Source organism: Arvicanthis niloticus, chromosome 6, assembly GCF_011762505.2.
Source record: "Arvicanthis niloticus isolate mArvNil1 chromosome 6, mArvNil1.pat.X, whole genome shotgun sequence".
Lineage (NCBI taxonomy): Eukaryota > Metazoa > Chordata > Mammalia > Rodentia > Muridae > Arvicanthis > Arvicanthis niloticus.
In genome coordinates, this window is record NC_047663.1 from 11,303,220 (window position 1) to 11,317,368 (window position 14,149).

At 39.9% G+C, this 14,149-nt stretch overlaps 1 long non-coding RNA gene across 15 annotated transcripts in view; it reads left to right on the plus strand.

Annotated features, from left to right (window-relative positions):
- Positions 1–13,689: 13,689 nt before the first annotated feature.
- The window catches only part of LOC143442623 (uncharacterized), a 60,495-nt gene continuing 60,035 nt past the window's right edge, over positions 13,690–14,149 (plus strand). For 8 of the 15 annotated variants that reach the window (XR_013110949.1, XR_013110940.1, XR_013110944.1 and 5 more), the window contains exon 1: positions 13,690–13,909. This is a non-coding gene — a long non-coding RNA (uncharacterized LOC143442623). The remainder of the gene's footprint in view (positions 13,910–14,149) is intronic. The other 7 variants (XR_013110950.1, XR_013110943.1, XR_013110946.1 and 4 more) reach the window with 2 other exon arrangements.

Here is a 14,149-nt window from a genome sequence, read left to right on the forward strand (position 1 = left end):
AAAGTCAATTACAATTGTAGCAATTGTAATTTTTTTAAACATTTCCAAGAACACAGGTGGATCATCAAGTCCAACTATCATTTCCAAAGGCACATCACATAAGGGCATAGTAAGCCCTCCTCAATGCCCAACTTCCATCATCCTCTTCATAACCTTTGTCCTCAGCCATGAAGTAGATCCTTCAATATTTCTTTCACGTACACTTACTAATGATTAGGATACTAATTATATAGTTACAAGCCTTTCACACAGATTCTCTTGAGAATTGACATGGCTCATATTTAGTTTTTTTTTTTTTTTAATTTATTTTACATGGACAGGTGTTTTGCTTGCATGCATGCATGCATGTCCACACTATGCTTGCCCGTTGCCCAGGGAGACCAGAAGGGAGTATAACATCCTCTGAAATTGGAGTTCCAGGTGGTTGTGAGCCCTTATATGGGATCAAAGAATCAAAACTGTGACCTCTGCAAGAGCAATGATTGCTTTTAACTGCCTAGCCACCTCTCCCTATAGTTCAGCCTATATTTTAATTAGGTTATCTACTATAATACTATCTACTGGGTTGACTTCTCCACATGTATTGCACAGCAAGCCCTTCTCAGATGTCTGAATTGTAAGTATCCTCTCTCATTCTGTGTACTGATTCTCCACTTTGTTAGATATTTCATTGGTTGACCACAAATATTTTGGTTTGATACAATTTTATGTCTCTGTCATTGATTTTGTTGCACGGATTTTATTTTCAAATAGAAAGAAAAGTCCTCTGCTCAGCACAAAGTGCACGAGAACTTTAATCTTATGTTTTTATCGGGGAGTTTACATCCCAGGAATCTCTACTTCAGTCTCCAATCCATTTTGGGCTGATTTTGTTTATATTAGATATGAGGCCTATCCTTGGATGAAATGGTTTGTTGGTACTATTTTATTGAAGAAAATATCTTTTAACCAATGTGTGATCTTTGTGTTGTTTTTCTTTAAATAATTAATTTGTTGTAAAGGTACGGGTGCACCGGTTGCTCTAAGCAGGTCCATTTGTTAAGAGTCTCCTGTTCTTATGCCATTGCTCCACTTTGTCAGTTACAATAACGTTATGGAATATTTTAAACCGAGGCAGTTTGGTGACTCCAAGACTATCCTTTTTATTGAAGTTGATTTAGGCTATTTGAGGTCTATTGTAGTTTTATCTAAACTCAAAAATTTGATGTGAGAAATGGAACACTGGAGTTTTCATAGAGATTATAAAGAATCTATATATAGATTGCTTTGTATAATATAGACATTTACGCAGAAGTTTGCAGTTACTGTATGGATATAAAATACTTTTTTCTTTTGTTCATATCATCACCATTTTTCATCTGTGTTTCTTCATTTTCAATGTATTGCTTTTTCAGTTTCTTAGCTAAATCTTTACCTTAGGGAAAAAACTACCATAAGACACAACAGGAAGGTGGAGTAAAATACAACTGGAACTATCAGATTGGAGGCCTGAGGGGGTCTCTGGAAGTGACTGTAGCTTTGACTCCTAGCAGTGGGGGCTATAGAGCCTGAAGTGGCCACCTCCTGTAGCCAGGCAAGACTCTCAGTGGTGGGATAAGGACACCAACCTACTCATGAAACCTTTTAGCCTGACTGGGTGTTCTCTTTCAGTCTCTGTCTTGTTCTTTTGAGGCAGGATTTCTTCTGGAACCCATAGCTGACATTCTTCAACTAGGCCTGCAGCCATCATCAAATCCCTGTCTCTGTCTCTCACAGCACTAGGGTTACAGGAACCCACAAGGCATACATAGCTTGTAAAGTGTGAGTTGAGATCTGAACTCTGCTCCTGCTTGTTTTCTGCTATTCCTGTCTACATCTCTGAGGCTATGATACTGTGTAACATCTGATCAAGGGAAATCTGGGAAGGAAAGGGTTTATTTGGTCTATACTTCCAGGTAACAATTCATTATTGAGGCTGGTCTCAGCAGGACCTCAAATCAAGAACGGGGAGACAGAAATCATGGAAGCATGCTTCCAGCTGGCTCACTCTCTGACTTGCTACTAGGCTGGTACTCAGCCATCTTTCCTTACAGCCCAGGACCATTTGCCTAGGAATAGTGCCATCCACAGTGGGTGGACCTTCTACATCAGCCAGCAATCAAGGAAATGCCTGACAGCCATGCCCAGAGCTCAGTCTAATGAAAGCTATTCTTCACGTTTGTCTCCCTCTTCCAAGGTGGGATGGTTGTTTCAAATTCACAATAAAAAGTAACTAGGGTATGAACTGAGCATAGTTAACTACGAGGTTACCTCTCCAGCTTTGAAGAGTTACAATTTTAAAAGCCGACCTTGCCAGCAGGTAGGCAGATCGTGTGACAAAAATTAAGCAATGATTCATCTATTTTTGAACTTTCCCACTGTTTGGTGGCACCATTCGCAAAAGGAGGAGGTAGTGTGGTTGCCAACCAGACATCTGCTGCACTGACAGTGCTCTGTTACCTCCAAGGTAGGGCAGGGCAGTGCGATCTGACACTGTACCTGGGGACTAACCAGAAGAGGATTCCTTAGAGAAAGTGGGGATGGAGGTGTGGTTACCTTCAGACCTGTTCCTGTGAAAACTGCCATTGTGTTTGGTCTTTCAGAAATCCATTCAACACACGTTTAAAACCCTAGGACCAAAATAGTACTCCCTGAGATGCTGTCATGAGAAAATGCCAATCATTACCTGATCTGATTTTATGCTCAAATAGAGAAAAACATTAAATCTCTTTTGGAAAGGATGTTAGAAAGACTGATTCACCCTGACTTTTTGATTCTGTCTATGAGGTCACGTAACATAATGACAGACCTGCCCCCTCCCACCATCTATCTCTGTACTCTTAATTGGCTATTTGACCCCAGAGAGTGGAAAAAACAATTGACTTTTTCTATGCCTCCCTGAGCGAATCAGGCTTATCTGGCAGCTGTGGTTTAATTTGCGAATGCACAAATGAAAAATAAAACACATATTGGATTTTATAGCCCCTGACCATGCTAGTAGCACTTTGTCTAAAATGCATGGGGTATCTAGTTTTTAGATATATAATAACACTTGCAGAGAAGGGGGTTCTTATCTCAGCTTGGGGATTTGGGTGTGAGTTGTCTTAAATATACCTAGCAGCTCTTTAAAAGATGAAGTCCAGTGATTAGACTGGACTTTACTTTCTCTCGTATTTTGGTTTCCCTTTATCTGTATGGTGGAGTCACCAAATCCCTTTGTTTGTACAAGCAAATACAAGACAAACTGGAAAGAGAAAGGCTCATCTCTTCCCTATCTGTTTGACAAAGGCCAGTCAATCTATCAGGACACAGAGAAAGTAGATTACAACACGCCTGTGTGACAAAATGTCAAACCCAAGTTTCTAATTTGAAGGATTAATGTCTCCATCAAGATTCAATACAGGAAAGGCACAAAGTGGTATGATTTTAGAAATGTTGACTATTCATCCAGAATATGTTCCTTTCCTCTTTTGTTCCCTCTCTCCCACCCCTCTTCTCCTTCCTCTGCTCCATTTATTTTCCTTCCTCTCCTTCTTCTGTCAGATACCCACACACTGTATTTATAGCTGAGGCTGCATCTCCAAACACAGGAGCATGTGTCTGACATGTGCCCACATTGTTCTTGCTGTGGTTGACCTGCGCATCATGTTCTGCATCCTTCAAGTACATCCATCAATGTTCTGCACCATTACTGTTGGTATGATAACATGTGCATAGAGTTCTGCATCCTTCAGGTACCACATTTGCTGTTGCTATGGATGACCTCTGTGTAATATTCTGCATCCTTCAGGCACCACATTTGTTGTTGCTACGGATGACCTGTGTGTAATGTTCTGCATCCTTCAGGTACCACATTCACTGTTGCTTTCACCCCTCACCCACCTCTGTTCTTACTCTAAACTTCCATGTGTTAAATTACAGTCCTATAAGGTTTGAAGAGCTACAGGAGAATCTTTCCATCATAGACCCCAAAGTCATGTCTTGATCTCACAGCATCTCTATCCTTATGATATTTTTAAAACAGGATTTTGACTATTTTTGTCCTGTTGTTTGTTCTGTTCAACCAAAGGATTCCAAATCACTTACGATAAAGGATTTAGTAGTACTTTAAAATGCATATCAACAGCTTTGACCAAAGTAAGCAGTTATATGATTTAAAAACCCATAAATTTTTAAATATTTTCAAGACACTAAATAAAACTCACATATTGTTCTGCAAGTTTCGTACTATGAAAATCAAAGCACTATTCTGACTGGAATAGTGTTAGACTGTGATGTTGCCCAAAATGGGGAGGGACAATTTTTTAAATGTATTTATTTTGCAAATTGTACTTATGCTTTAAGACGAATAAATTATCATGCATTTCACAAACTCCTGTTTTTAGAGACCCAAGAGAAATGGACTCATTGACAATACTGGCTCTTTCTTTGTTTAGAAAATACACAACAGGGAGAGAGAAAGGAAAAAAAAAAAAAGAAAGAAGGATGGGAGAAAATTAATCTGAAGGTCGAATGACATACCCAGTTTCTGTCACTTATTTTAGCAGCTGATTCATGCTCAATACTGTCGGCTGTTCTCCCACACAGCCGTGAGACGTGAGGCTACAACAGCTCTACAAGCTGGAGGCAAATGAAGAGGGCTCTTAACTAGAGATGGAATGCAATTGGCATAGGTTTATGATTAAGCACTGGCTAGATTCACCGGGAACTGCTTTAGTATCATATTTTCTTTTTACCATTTATCCGTGTGTGTGTGTGTGTGTGTGTGTGTGTGTGTGTGTGTTTATTATGGGAATTGCTTCTAGGAATAATATCCAAAAAAGCTCAAGTTATAGTATAGTAAATTGATATTTATGAACACTCTCCCCCGTTTTGAGATAGGGTCACACTGTGTACCCTAGGCTGACCTTTGAGTTAGGATGCTTCTATCGCAGACTCCTCGGTGCTAGAATTACAGGTTTTCAGCTTCCTGGTAATATTAGCAAAAGCTGTCTCTAGTATCAACGTCTGTGAAAAGAGACAGATTTGGATGTCGTTTCGTTTACTCATTTTCTCTAACCTAATAAGCTCCTGTGGAAAAGGCAATGACAAGCACACATCTCCCAACTGCACTTCAGAGCCACGTTCTGTCTTCATAATCCAAAATGGAATATGGCATTTTAAAAAGTAAACTTGAAGAGAAGCCATGAGTAAGGTACTAAACTAAGTGTTTTGAATTTGATGCAATTGAAAATTAAGGAAACCAAGGTGATTGTAAACTAGACACAGTATTTTTTAAGCATAAATTCATATTGTGTTGGTGCAAGTTAAATGTGCATCATTGACTGCACTAGTTAGACCTTTTGCCTTTGTTGTGTGTCTGTATCTAATCTATTTCCCTATTTGCAAAGGATGTGAAATATGGATCAAGGAAAAGTGGGGGGTCTATAAACAAACTATGGTGTGAAGAGAAGCCAGATCCCAATACTACAAGCTGTGATGGTTTTCTTGATTGTGGACCATATAGGACCTGGTATCAACTGAGAGACACACTTCTGGTCAGTTTTTCAAGGTCATTTTTCAAGGAGGTTTGACAGACCAAAAAGGACCTGGTTCCACAGTAAGCAGCACCTCTCAGAAGGTTTCCCTAATATAAAAAGGAAAATGCAAAATTGCTTGCTCACCTGCCTGGGCTTCTTGCTATTAACTGCTGCCGTTTGTCCTGCTCCTGCTGGGTCTACAGCTGTTCACAACAAGCATCAGACTCCAGTATCTTAGGCCTTCAAAGTGGACTGGAAAAAAAAAAAAAGCAGCTTTCCAGGAATCTTTCCGGCATTTAGTGCTGAAACACTGGAGCATCCAAAGTTGTGGACTGAGTAGTTACCAGGTTTGCAACTTCTCTGTGTGGCAGACAACCATTGTTAGAGTAGCCAGCACCTATCCAGGATTGTCTATCAACATATAGATTCAGTCTATTACCTTTGTTTTTCTATAGAACTTCCCTTCCCCCAGTCTCCTAGCACAATTATAAATTATTTTAATTTTAAATGATGTAGTCTGTAAGAACTGGTTGGTAAGAGAAAGCCTTCTTATCTTCTAAAAGTACATAACTTTCATCTTAATATATTGTGAGGCCCTAAAGAAGTTGATGCAGTAGAAGTAGAGAGTATAATGAATGTTCTTCACTGGAGGCTAGGAGGAAGAGATCAGAGGACACAGAGGCAATAGATAATGGTTCAAAATACAACCAGAGAGGGAGACGTAGTTCTCATTCTGTCTCACAGTAACATTGATGTAGTTGATAACTCAATGTTTTTCAGTACCAGAGGAGATGACATGAAAGTTTTTAAATACACAAAAATGATACTGTTGAAGGAGATAAAATGTTAATTATTCCAGTCTGATCACTGCACATTAAAGTATATATATATATATATATATATATATATATATATATATTCACATATCATGTACCTATAATATTCTATTCCCTTAAATGTACACAGATAGTGCATATTTTTAAATTAATTTAATTGATTTATAGCCTGATTGAAGCCTTGCTTCCTCCTCTCCTCCCAGTACCAGCCTCACACTCCCTCCTCCATTTTCCCATTCACCTATCCTCAGAGAAGGGAAGCTCCACCCCACCCCCATAGGTACCAACCCACCCAAGCACATCTAGTTGCAGCAGGACTTTTTTCACTGGAGCCAGACAAGGCATCCTACCTACAGGAAACGGGTGCAGAGTCAGGCAGCAGAGTGAGGAATAGCCTCCACTCTAATTGTTGGAGGACACACATGAAGAGCAGGCTGAACATCTGCTACATCCATGTAGGGGGCTGAGATCCTGCCCATGCATGCGTTTCGATTGGTGGCTCAGTTTCCGTGAGCCCCTATGGGCCTAGGTCAGTTGACTCTGTAGGTCTTCTTGTGGTGTCCTTAATCAATTCAACTCCCTCAATCTTTCCCCCACTCTTCTACAAGACTCCTCTAAGCTCTACCTATTCTATGGCTATGGATTTCTGCATCTGTTTCAGTCAACAGCTGGATGAAGCCTCACAGGAGACAGTTATGTTAGGCTTCTATCAGCAAGCATAGCAGAGTTTCATTAATAATGTCAAGGGTTGGCTCTCTCCTATGGTGTGGGTTTCAAGTTAGGCCAGCCATTGGTTGGCCATTCCCTTGATCTCTGTTCTGTCTTTTATCCCTGCACTTTTTGTAGACTGGACAATTTTGGGGTTGAATGTTTTGTATGTGGGTTGATGTCTCCCTCCCTCCACTGGAAGTCCTGTCTGACTACAAGAGATGGCCTCTTCAGGATTCATGTCACCTTCTGGTAGAGGACTTAGGTAGAGTCACCCCCATAGACTCCAGGAAGCCTCTGATTCCAGAGATGCCCCATGCCCACTGACTTCCATTCACTCTCCAGTCTTCCCCCTTCCAAATCTTAATCTCCACCCTTGTTCTCCTCCCCCCTCCCAGTTTCCTCCCTACGATTACTTCAGATATCTGTTTTATTTTCCCTTCTGAATGCGATTTAAGCTTCCTCCAGTGTGCCCTTCTTGTTACCTAGCGTCTTCGAGTCTGTGGCTTGTAACCTGCTTATCGTGGATTCTATGGCTAAAATCCACTTATAAGTGAATACATACCATGTGTGCCTTTCTGGGTCGGGGTTCCCTCACTCAGGATGATATTTTCTAGTTCTATTCATTTGCCTGCAAATTTCATAATGTCCTTGTTTTAAAGAGCTGAGTAGTATTTCGTGGACATTTTAACAAGTGAATGTGGCTTATTTGTCTTTAGTTCTCCACCTCCTAGAATAATGTGTGAGTTATAGTACATGTTTCCAGTTCTCCAATTAGGAGCCAACTAGAATACAACTTGGATCATGCGTTGAATTTGTTACCATAACAGATATATAAGCAGATTAGTGAGGCTATTATATAAATGCACTAGTAACTTGGTAAATCAGGGTTACAGGAGCTATCCTAATGAGAGCCTTATTGTTTTTCATCTTCACAGGCTTCTAGATACTAAATAAAAAGGCCTGCGGTGGGCAGATGAAAAGGCAATGCAATAAAGGAGTTTGCTTAATGACTGGGAGTTTGATCCCTGGAACACACATGATAGGAGGAGAGATTTTACTCCTACAAATTATTAACTGGCCTAAACATATGCATCTTGGCATACACATGCACACACACGTGTTAACAAACAAGTGAATGAATGCAAAAGGTAATGCAAGTAAGAGGAGGCTTATAACATGGCAGATTCAACACCACATATACAACCCATGTTCATTACCTTCATGTATTTTCATGTGCCTCGAGCTGTATTTTATTAAAACACTGTTATAACCATGTTACTTATCAATACTCCCATTGCCAGTGTTTTATAAATAACAGCCCACCTTCTGCACTTTATCAACCCTCCTTTAGATGTATATTTTTAATATTATAGAACTTTTTGAAAGTTATCAATCCCAACTGAAAATAAAATTACTAAAGGTCAGATATATATATATATATATATATATATATATATATATATATATATTAATTCCGCTGTTACCCATAGAGCGAGTAAGATTAGGATTTAATATGGGGTTTGTCTTAGCAATGTGTTTGACTCTTTTTTCATGATTTCTCAAGGACAAAATAACTTGGCCAAACCCTGTTGCTAAGTCTGAGCACCAGAATGTGTCACTCCTGTAGTTGGTCAGGTGCCTGCCCCCATGCTGGGAACAGTAGGGGCTTTTAGGCAATGACAGCCTTGGATGCTCACTGTGAGGAGTGATGGATCATCCTTCCTGTGTCCCTGGAGAGGGAAGCATTGCTCGCAGAGACCTTAGCAAGGTCCTAGGAAACTTGTTTTCCTCCCTGAAGTATTCTTGCACACTGCTGTGGCTCGCACTTCCTCAACAGCGTTCATGAGAAGTCTCAATGCAACAAAGACCAGAGTTCCTGTCCACACAGGAGATTAGGATCTATCAGGTTGTGAGGAACAATACAGCTGGCGTGGCATGAACTCGCTGCTTGCTTATAAACACTTTGTTGGCCTTCAGGCACCTGCTATACAAGAGCAAGGCATGTTTATACAGCTCCATCCAAAAATAAAATTGGAGGGGAAAAAAAATCAGTAAATTCATAATGTCGCACTTTCCCAAACTCAAAAACAGGGATATTTTTGTTCAGGCTTTGGAGAGATTTCCCGTTGAGAATTAAAGTCCTAGATATAAGAACAAAGGAGATGTGCTAAAAGACACTGAAACCCAGAAAAGAAAAGCACTCTGAAGATAAACTTAAGTAATAAAAGTTTTTCCACACATTAACTGACCTCTAATCTCCCCTACCCATTAAAGTACGAGGACACATGAAGTATCTCATTTAATCTGACTCCCGCTCACATGGATGTGCACACATATGATTGACCCGATCCTGTCCTCACGCTTGAGAAAGAGTACCATTGATTTGAATTAGTTAAATGTGTGAGTGCTTTCGATAAATTGGTCAATAAGCTGGTGTCCTCTCATCTGTTTTAATGAATCTCGGACAGAAATAGAGTCCTGTGTCCAACGCAATAAATGCCAATAGCTTCCCATGTCACCCGATGAAACTGCTTCAGTCAGCTGTTTCCCACTTCCTGCCTTCTTATACTTAGTTTTCATCACCAGAAAAAATTCTTATAATTTCACATGGAGACAGAAAGGAATGATATAGAGTTTGTCTCTAACACTATATTCTCTCCAGGGAGATTTACTGTTTCCAGCCTCGCTGGTTTAGAATGCATTTTTTCATAGGTTTTCAGAGACACATTTAATATCTCTATGTGGTCTATTATATAATGGCTTTTTTTTGACATCCTTAGCAGCTTAAGTTTAATTTGCTTAAATAGCTGTGTTGTATTCTGAGTATACCGAGGTTCATTTTCATGCCCCATCCTCCCAAATCACCTGTCTTTTAGCTTACACCTAACTTTTTCATTATAATGTGTTTACTGTTTGAGAATTTCGAACATGTCTGGAATGAAATATGAGCATACACAATGCCCATTTGCTCCGAGTTAATACATACAAAGGTCGTCCAACACTTCCAGCTCTCAGGCTCTGACTCTTTGCCTCCTCATCTTCCTCCTCCTCTTTTTTGTTCTCTTCCTTCTCTTCTTCTTATGGATAACTCACTATATCTGATTAGTGTTTCCCATAAATGCATGAGTATAGAGGCATCCGCTGGTACATTCACATCCAACCAGTGGCTACATCCTCAAAGAATAAAGATTTTCCATAACCCAGTGACTGTCAACTGCCAATAACTCCTCATCAATGAATAAGGCCTGGAGTGAATCTCTCCTATCAAAATGTCAGAATTTAGGTTGGCTTGGTCCTCTGTGGGTCTTATCTGGGTAACCAAGGCTACTGTGAATTCATGAGTGTAATATCCACTAGGACATTTCGTGACATTCTTCCTCATTTTCTAGCTCTTAATTCTGCATTCTCTTTCTGTGATGTTCCCCGAATCTTACTGGTAGGGACTGGTGGTGAAAAAGACATTCCATATAGAGCTGAGCGGCCACAGTCTCTTATGGTTTGCATTTTGACCAGCTAAGATTCAGCCTTGATTGCTGCCTAGGGCAAAAAGTAGTTTTGTCACAGCTCAGCTCTATGTACATAAACATAATTGTTTACAAGATAATTTAACCACAAGAACTTTTAGCACAATAACAACAGGAGGTTCTACCTTAGGGCCTGTAATTTCAGCAGCCCTGGGATTTTGAACGGGACTACACTATCAAGCATGATGTATCCTTCAGTAAAACAGGCAAGTCTGTCATCCAATTGGTGGAGCTAGGTACCTCATAACAGCCATGCCACTAATGCAACAGTGAGTGCTTGCTTTCAGTCTAATTTTTACCACCACTGTCAATTTGACAATAGGTAATCTTGTGATATTGTATATGTCATAAACAAACAATCTATTTAAATTTAGAAGCCAGGACTATAAATTCTTAATTTATACTGTATGGTCGGGAGGTCCGGCTATATATAATGATTATGGCCAGCTCTTCTATAGTATCTTTCATGATATAAGATTGATTAGGGTAGGAACAAGGACCAAAACACTATGAAAAAACTCCAGTTCCTGGCTTGTTCCCAGGCTGTTATTCAGTTACGTTCACAATATACTCCAGGCCTACCTGCCTTGGCATAGTATCAGCCACTTTAATTGTGTCCTCTTGTGTCTGTTAGTAATCAAGAAAATGCCCCACATGTGATCAGATCTGATAGATCCAATTGATGGAAACTCTTTCCATTTAAATTTCCTATATCTAAATCTAATGGGCCTGTGAAAGACCAGAAGATAGTTTGTACAGCTAGCTATATTTCACCCATGGAGAAATTGAGTCTTAAGAAGGTTAATTGCTTTTTCAGAAACACATCATAATGTTCAATCTTGGTTGTCAACTTGGAAACCTCACCTGAAAAAAGATTTCATCAATTAAAAACATTATGTCAGATTGGATCATGTCTGTGCAACATTTTCTTGATGAATAATTGATGTAAAAGGACCCATACAAAAGTGGCCAGTACTACTCCTAGGCAGGTAAGTCTGTCCTGTGTCAAGCAGATAGTTGAACACTAGCCTAAGAACAAGTCAGGAAGCAATATTGTTCGATAGTATTTTTTGTCTGAGTATAAGCTGTAAACTGATAATTAAAATCTTTTCCTCTTCAAGTTGTTTTGAGTCATGGTATTTACCAAGGCAACAAAAAGCACACGGGTAATCTCCAGATGAAAACACTGAGCAACTTTGTGTTAAACAAAAAGCACCCTGTAGAGAGAAGTCCTTGAGAGTGTGTGTATCTGTGGTTAGTCCTTTCATGTCTGCTCTAGGAGATTCCCAGGACTTGCTAATTGGTTGAGATATATCATGACTCTGATAGGTAGTTAATATCTTGTGTACACTATCTCTCAATCACCTTGGCCTCCCTTCCTTTCCCTTTTCCTAATACAGCAAGAGTAGCAGGAACAAAGGAAATTTTCTTGTAGAGCAACTGATTTCTCCAGGATCTCACTTAGAGCACCTGCCATACTTCATTCTAAGTTATTTCTCTCTGTACTATACCAGCCACTCTGGGTATTAGTCCTCTGAAAACCATCTGATATCAGCCATGTTCTTTCTCCAGGTTCCTTTCATACCTCTATACACTATCTTATGACATTTCGTTAGGTTTTAGTGTGTGTGTGTGTGTGTGTGTGTGTGTGTGTGTGTGTGTGTGTGTGTTGTGTTTCTCTCTCCTCTTGCCCCCCTCTCTCTCCTACCCACCTTTTCCCCATGAACACCCTCCACAACTTCAGATAGACTTAGATGTTCTCTAAAGGCCCCATTTACTCTGATTTTAAAAATATATTTAAATATTTGTTTCTGTCTATGTGAATGAATGGTTCCGTATGTATGTATTTACACCACGTGTGTGCCCAATACCTGCAGAGATCAAAATAGAGCACTTGATAGCATGGGAGTAGAATTACAGATTGTTATGAGACATCACACGGGTGCAGGGAAGCACGCCTGGTTCCTCTGCAGGAGCCCTGAGTGCCTTCAACCAATGTGCTATCTCTCCAGCTCCATCAGTTTGATTTTTGAGACAGGCTGAGATGACTGGCCAATGAGCTCTAAGAATCTGCTTGCCTTCTTAGTTCTGGGATTGTAAGTGCAGACCCAGCTTGTTCATGTATATTCTGGAAGAACAAACTCATTCAGTCACTTATGCTTACAAGGCATGTATTTTACCATTTGAACTGTCTCCCAAGTCCTAGGTAATGGTTTTACAATGCTAAATTCTGAGTAGATACTGAGGCCAAATCAAAGACTTCTTTCTTGTTCTCTTTCCTTTCTGTCCCTTTTCTTCTCCTTTCTTCCTTTCCTTCTTCCTTTCTTTCTTCTTTTCTTCATTCCTTTCTTTCTTTGTTTGCTTTTGTCTTGAGACAGGGTTTCTCTGCATAGCCCTAATTGTCCTGGAACACTCTCTGTAGTGCAGGCTGGCCTAAAGCTTAGAGATCTGCCTGTGTCTGCCTACAAAGTGCTGGGATTAAAGGTGCGCACCACCTCCACTCAGACATGACTTTTTTTTAAATAGATTTTTTTCATTGCATTGTTCTCCTTTCTATGTCCATTCAGAAGCCTGTAGAATAGTAAAGGCATGTATTTTAATTCTAACAATTCCATCTTTAGCACCATGGAGTCATAAAGAGTGATCTATGCTGCACGAAAGAAGCACACACTGCCATAAACCTTCAGCTATTCCCACTTTAATTTGAAATGTATTGTTAATACTCAAGCCCAGACACAAAGTCAATAGAAACTATGCCAGGAAATACACAGAACATCTTAATGTGCATGACGAGTACCAAACACAACACCATGACGTTTCCCATCTTTATTTACTTTAATCTAGTAATCAGAGAAAAGGGAAGAACAGTGTTGACCTTTGGGTTTCTTCATAGATTCTGTACTAATGATGGTTTTCCTCATTACACTCTTTTCCATACAGGAGGATATGAGGGAAAAAAAAAAAAAAGAGTAGCCCAAGTAGACACCATGACACCATGACCAGAAGCAGCCAGCACAATCCCTTAGGGGTTAATTTGTTCATCTGTCTTTCCTCTAAGGCAGAGAATCTTTTTGTAACTCCTCATAGATAAATATTCCCAGAGAGATCATGGAGGAGAAATGTAACCGGGTACAATGGAGCAAATGTTTTAACCACCTTGCCAATAGGAGTCCTGGAAGTCAAGAACATTTAGGTCACTTTGTCTCTGTCCCTGCGTTGACCAGACCACTACTTAGGGCGTGGAGATGCTTGTTGAAGTGAGGAGAATGTGGAAATAAAGACACGTGAGTGGGACTTTGAGGTAACCTTGCTTTCTTTGTCTTCTAGATGAAAGCTAACCGTTGCAAGTTATAAGTACATTGCTGACACTTAACTGACCATAAATTTCAGTTACTTCGATCTTGTGCTTACAAAGGCATTTTCGTACTCTCTAGCCACCATTTCTTCTTGCCTGAAGGAGTAAAGTAAAGAAATTGAGCACAAACATAAGTACCTAAAGCAGAAATGGTAATACCTGCTGAGCCCCCACCAGGGCCCTGCC